This window comes from Triturus cristatus, chromosome 3_2 (genome assembly GCF_964204655.1).
Source record: "Triturus cristatus chromosome 3_2, aTriCri1.1, whole genome shotgun sequence".
NCBI classification, from domain to species: Eukaryota; Metazoa; Chordata; class Amphibia; order Caudata; family Salamandridae; genus Triturus; species Triturus cristatus.
The window spans coordinates 917,526,887-917,531,990 of record NC_140584.1 but is presented as its reverse complement, the minus strand read 5'-3'; the positions used below and the strand labels follow the sequence as shown (position 1 = coordinate 917,531,990).

General features: G+C 40.5%; 2 non-coding genes across 2 annotated transcripts; both read left to right on the top strand.

The window, feature by feature from the left end:
- Window positions 1–1,121: 1,121 nt before the first annotated feature.
- On the top strand, window positions 1,122–1,337 carry LOC146858454 (small nucleolar RNA U3). The gene has a single exon (XR_014980245.1). It is a non-coding gene; the product is annotated as a small nucleolar RNA U3 (small nucleolar RNA).
- A 3,150-nt stretch (window positions 1,338–4,487) lies between these two features.
- On the top strand, window positions 4,488–4,703 carry LOC146858453 (small nucleolar RNA U3). The gene has a single exon (XR_014980526.1). It is a non-coding gene; the product is annotated as a small nucleolar RNA U3 (small nucleolar RNA).
- The last annotated feature ends 401 nt before the right edge of the window (window positions 4,704–5,104 follow it).

The window sequence follows — 5,104 nt, the reverse complement described above, 5'->3', positions numbered from 1 at the left end:
TGCTTAGAGTCTTACATGTGAACTGGGGAACAGTTAGGGGCATATCATCAAGCTGGTGATAAAAAATGATCGCCTAATTAGCAAGGTCACGCTAACGCGTGAAACCTTGCATTAGCGTCGGGATTCCTAACGCCCAGCTTTGCATCTCTAATGAGATGCAAAGTGGGCGTACCTGACCTGACATGACAGTAGAAATGTCGCTAAGCGACATTTCTCCTATCATCAAGGCCCACGCTATGAAGCATAGCGGCAGGAAAAGTAGCGATAACCCCTGTTATTGCTACTTTCCTTACGCCTGCTTCAGGACTGACTTAGCCATGGTATCCTATGTAAGGTGGATATCATGGCTAAGTTTGTGAGTCCCTATCAGCAAGCTAACGCCACACTTCGTGACATTATCGCTGGGTTTCCAGCGATAATCTCACGTTAGGCAGTTAGCGTTAGGATTTTTATCGTTTTTGAGATAAGCGTTGCTAATAGCACGTTATCTCAGCGATAATAATCCACGCTAGCCGGCGATAATTATCCTAGCGCTAAGTGCGCTTAGCGATAATTATCGCCGGTTGTTGCTGATATGCCCCTTAGTTTGTTTGGGGAAACTAATCAAAGATGTTGCCGTACATTTGATCTGTGGTGCAACTGTTCAAAATTTAAAGGTAGCTTGAATGCTACAACGTTTGTTTCCACGCTTGCAACCTTAGCAGGTCCCTTCTCGCTAGTGATCAGTGTCACTCTTTTGGCTGTTTGACAGATGCTCATCTGGACCAACTATTCGGATTAAAAATCATCTGTATGATCTTGTGGAACCTGCAGTTTTTTGAAGAATTTTCCAACTCTCCCTGTGGTACAGCATTGGGTCAGGAACAGGCAGGCTGAATTTGATTGGTTGCTCATTTAAAATATGCAAATTTAGAAAGCAGTGTCTCCCCAGGATCTATTTAGTAGGCTTTAATGTAAATAAAGGCGTATGCGTGTGCATCTGTGGAATATTATCTTGTGGAGTAAAAAATATGTTTATATTTATATGTTTTTATTTCCGTTGATGATGCCGAACCTTGTCTTACTGTAAGTAGGAAGGGTTTCCACCCTTTCTGTCTGTGTGAGCTATAAAGAATTTTGTTAAGACTATACTTTCAGGGATCATTTCTATAGTTTTTAACTGAGGAAATGTCTTTGAAAGTGTCTGGTCTTCGCTAACCACGAGGAAGAATTGTAGTTTTCTCTTTTGGGCGTGAAGTGAGTGAACAGTGTTGCATTCATGTAGCTGCTGTTTGCTATTGATGATCGTTCCTGTTCCTTTCAGGAGGATTGGAGAAAGAGAACACAAACTGAGTGATAAGCTTTTATTTTTGGGTGTAAGAAAGTCTATCAGTTTCTAATTTCTTGTTTAGTTTGTCATTTCTTTGGTTTCTTGTAACTTAACTGTTGAGTATATGAATACTTATTAGAAGGTGTTGAGCTTTCTTGGACTTGTGGTTTTTGCAAGAGGTTCTCTTTGAAAGGCACCTCTCACCATCAGTTGATAATTTGGTATGTTATTTATGAAAAAAAGCTTTGTTTTTCAAACATGGATAGTAAAGAGTACATTTTAAATGGATTGTGCGTATGAGCTATTTTTAGAGCCTAGACTTCTGCAAGGCAACTACTGCTACTCAAACGATTTATCACTCTTTCGAATAGACTGTTTAAAGAAACCTGCTAATGCTAGTTAGGCCGTTTAGAGTAAGAGGAAGCGTAACACCCTGGCTTCTTACAACTTACAAGGCTGCGGTGGATCTTAGACTGCTAAGGATGAAAAACTGTTCCTTTGGTATTTGTTAAAGTTTTCACAGGAATTCGTGCGGTGCAAAGCAGAAGTAAGGGACTGCGTCTATTTACTTTTCATTATAAAAGCTTGCGTGCTCAGCACAAAATCTTGCAGCTCCCAACAAGCCCCTGTGCAACCCTTAGTACATCAAGGGCTTGATGCATTCGAACTTTGGAATTTTGCAAGATCCATTGGGGGACAGAGGTGTTGCAACGATCGAATAATGGTCAGAACGAGCCACCTGTTCCAGCAAGTGCCATTTTTTTGGTTCTCCTGGTTCAAGTTAGAGTATTTTTACTTCATTGACGGGAGTGTTGTGATATCAGTATAGACTTTCTGCCTCGGGTATCACATTGATTAAATGTTCTATCCCCTCGATATAGAAGCTCAGCTTTAACTTGAGTCTATAACTCAAACAGAGGGTATTTAATGACCATTGTAGCCCCCTGTAGCGTTGTCCTATGGTATTTTAGAACACTGGAAGATTGAGAGCCTCATGTAGAGAATCGGAATATCAGCTGGTTGTAAATAGTAAAATAAGCCCTGTGCCTTGAAAGTTCTATAGCTGTAATGGCTAGAACCCCAAATGCCACCATTTTGGATATCCACTATGCTGCGACACCTATGAAACGAGGTAGGTGGGCTGTCGCCAGGCCGTAAATTGTAGAAGTTTACAGTTTGGTGACAGGCCAGGTGAATACCCAGAGCCTTTGCCTCTTCTTGGCTTTGTAAGAGTCTGGGGCATCGCCCGACTGCTTTTCCAGCCATGGTCTGTTTTTACGTAAAAATTACAAAGTTGAGACCATATGGTGATAGCCTTTTAGCCTGCCCCAAAAGGCGATTTTCCTGGTCCCCTTTCTTGTGTTTGTCCAGTGCCTTCAACTTTAGTCTATCATGCTGAATTAAACTTTAGTTAGCTGCATAGATTGCAGCGTCAGGTTTTAATTATCTATCACTGATCTGCTGAGAGCTTAGCCAGGTGGCAGAAAAAATGCTCTTGTGATATCTTCCTGTAACCCTTGGACAGCTTGGCATAGAGTTATAAAACTCTTTGTCTTGATATGTTATGTAGAATCAAGATTGAAATAGTATTTGTAAGTGGCCCAAAGGTGTTGCAGATAAGTTCTGATCTAAAAAGGAAGGGCACAGGCAGAGTTTAATTTTTGAAACAACTGTCTACTGTTGATGGCCGTTCCTTTCTTCATTTGAGGATATGCTGTAAAACGGAATTATATACTGAAAAGTTCAATTCCTGTTCTAATAAATATTAGATACAAAACGTTTCTGGCAAGTATTCACTTCCCAGTGTAAAAAGTCTTCTGTACACAAAACATAAACTATATTTTGGATACTTCTGTAGTGCTGAGACACCTAAAGGTCTTTTAGCTTTGAAAAGCTGCATGAATTCAAGCTGGGTGGTAGTACAAGTTGTTCATGTGAACGCTTTCTTAGATAGCCAGGCATTCAGGGCTCTTCTGAAAGTGATAGGTTCCGTTATCTCCCGTATGTGCTGGAAGAGGTTTTTCACTAAGTCTGGACCCCCGTCGAAGTTCATCGTCTGCTTAGAGTCTTACATGTGAACTGGGGAACAGTTAGGGGCATATCATCAAGCTGGTGATAAAAAATGATCGCCTAATTAGCAAGGTCACGCTAACGCGTGAAACCTTGCATTAGCGTCGGGATTCCTAACGCCCAGCTTTGCATCTCTAATGAGATGCAAAGTGGGCGTACCTGACCTGACATGACAGGAGAAATGTCGCTAAGCGACATTTCTCCTATCATCAAGGCCCACGCTATGAAGCATAGCGGCAGGAAAAGTAGCGATAACCCCTGTTATTGCTACTTTCCTTACGCCTGCTTCAGGACTGACTTAGCCATGGTATCCTATGTAAGGTGGATATCATGGCTAAGTTTGTGAGTCCCTATCAGCAAGCTAACGCCACACTTCGTGACATTATCGCTGGGTTTCCAGCGATAATCTCACGTTAGGCAGTTAGCGTTAGGATTTTTATCGTTTTTGAGATAAGCGTTGCTAATAGCACGTTATCTCAGCGATAATAATCCACGCTAGCCGGCGATAATTATCCTAGAGCTAAGTGCACTTAGCGATAATTATCGCCGGTTGTTGCTGATATGCCCCTTAGTTTGTTTGGAGAAACTAATCAAATATGTTGCCGTACATTTGATCTGTGGTGCAACTGTTCAAAATTTAAAGGTAGCTTGAATGCTACAACGTTTGTTTCCACGCTTGCAACCTTAGCAGGTCCCTTCTCGCTAGTGATCAGTGTCACTCTTTTGGCTGTTTGACAGATGCTAATCTGGACCAACTATTCAGATTAAAAATCATCTGTATGATCTTGTGGAACCTGCAGTTTTTTGAAGAATTTTCCAACTCTCCCTGTGGTACAGCATTGGGTCAGGAACAGGCAGGCTGAATTTGATTGGTTGCTGATTTAAAATATGCAAATTTATAAAGCAGTGTCTCACCAGGATCTATTGAGTAGGCTTTAATGTAAATAAAGGCGTATGCATGTGCATCTGTGGAATATTATCTTGTGGAGTAAAAAATATGTTTATATTTATATGTTTTTATTTCCGTTCATGATGCCGAACCTTGTCTTACTGTAAGTAGGAAGGGTTTCCACCCTTTCTGTCTGTGTGAGCTATAAAGATTTTTGTTAAGACTATACTTTCAGGGATCATTTCTATAGTTTTTAACTGAGGAAATGTGTTTGAAAGTGTCTGGTCTTCGCTAACCACGAGGAAGAATTGTAGTTTTCTCTTTTGGGCGTGAAGTGAGTGAACAGTGTTGCATTCCTGTAGCTGCTGTTTGCTATTGATGATCGTTCCTGTTCCTTTCAGGAGGATTGGAGAAAGAGAACACAAACTGAGTGGTTAGCTTTTATTTTTGGGTGTAAGAAAGTGTATCAGTTTCTAATTTCTTGTTTAGTTTGTCATTTCTTTTTTGATTTCTTTGGTTTCTTGTAACTTAACTGTTGAGTATATGAATACTTATTAGAAGCTGTTGAGCTTTCTTGGACTTGTGGTTTTTGCAAGAGGTTCTCTTTGAAAGGCACCTCTCACCATCAGTTGATAATTTGGTATGTTATTTATAAAAAAAGCTTTGTTTTTCAAACATGGATAGTAAAGAGTACATTTTAAATGGATTGTGCGTATGAGCTATTTGTAGAGCCTAGACTTCTGCAAGGCAACTACTGCTACTCAAACGATTTATCACTCTTTCGAATAGACTGTTTAAAGAAACCTGCTAATGCTAGTTAGGCCGTTTAGACGAAG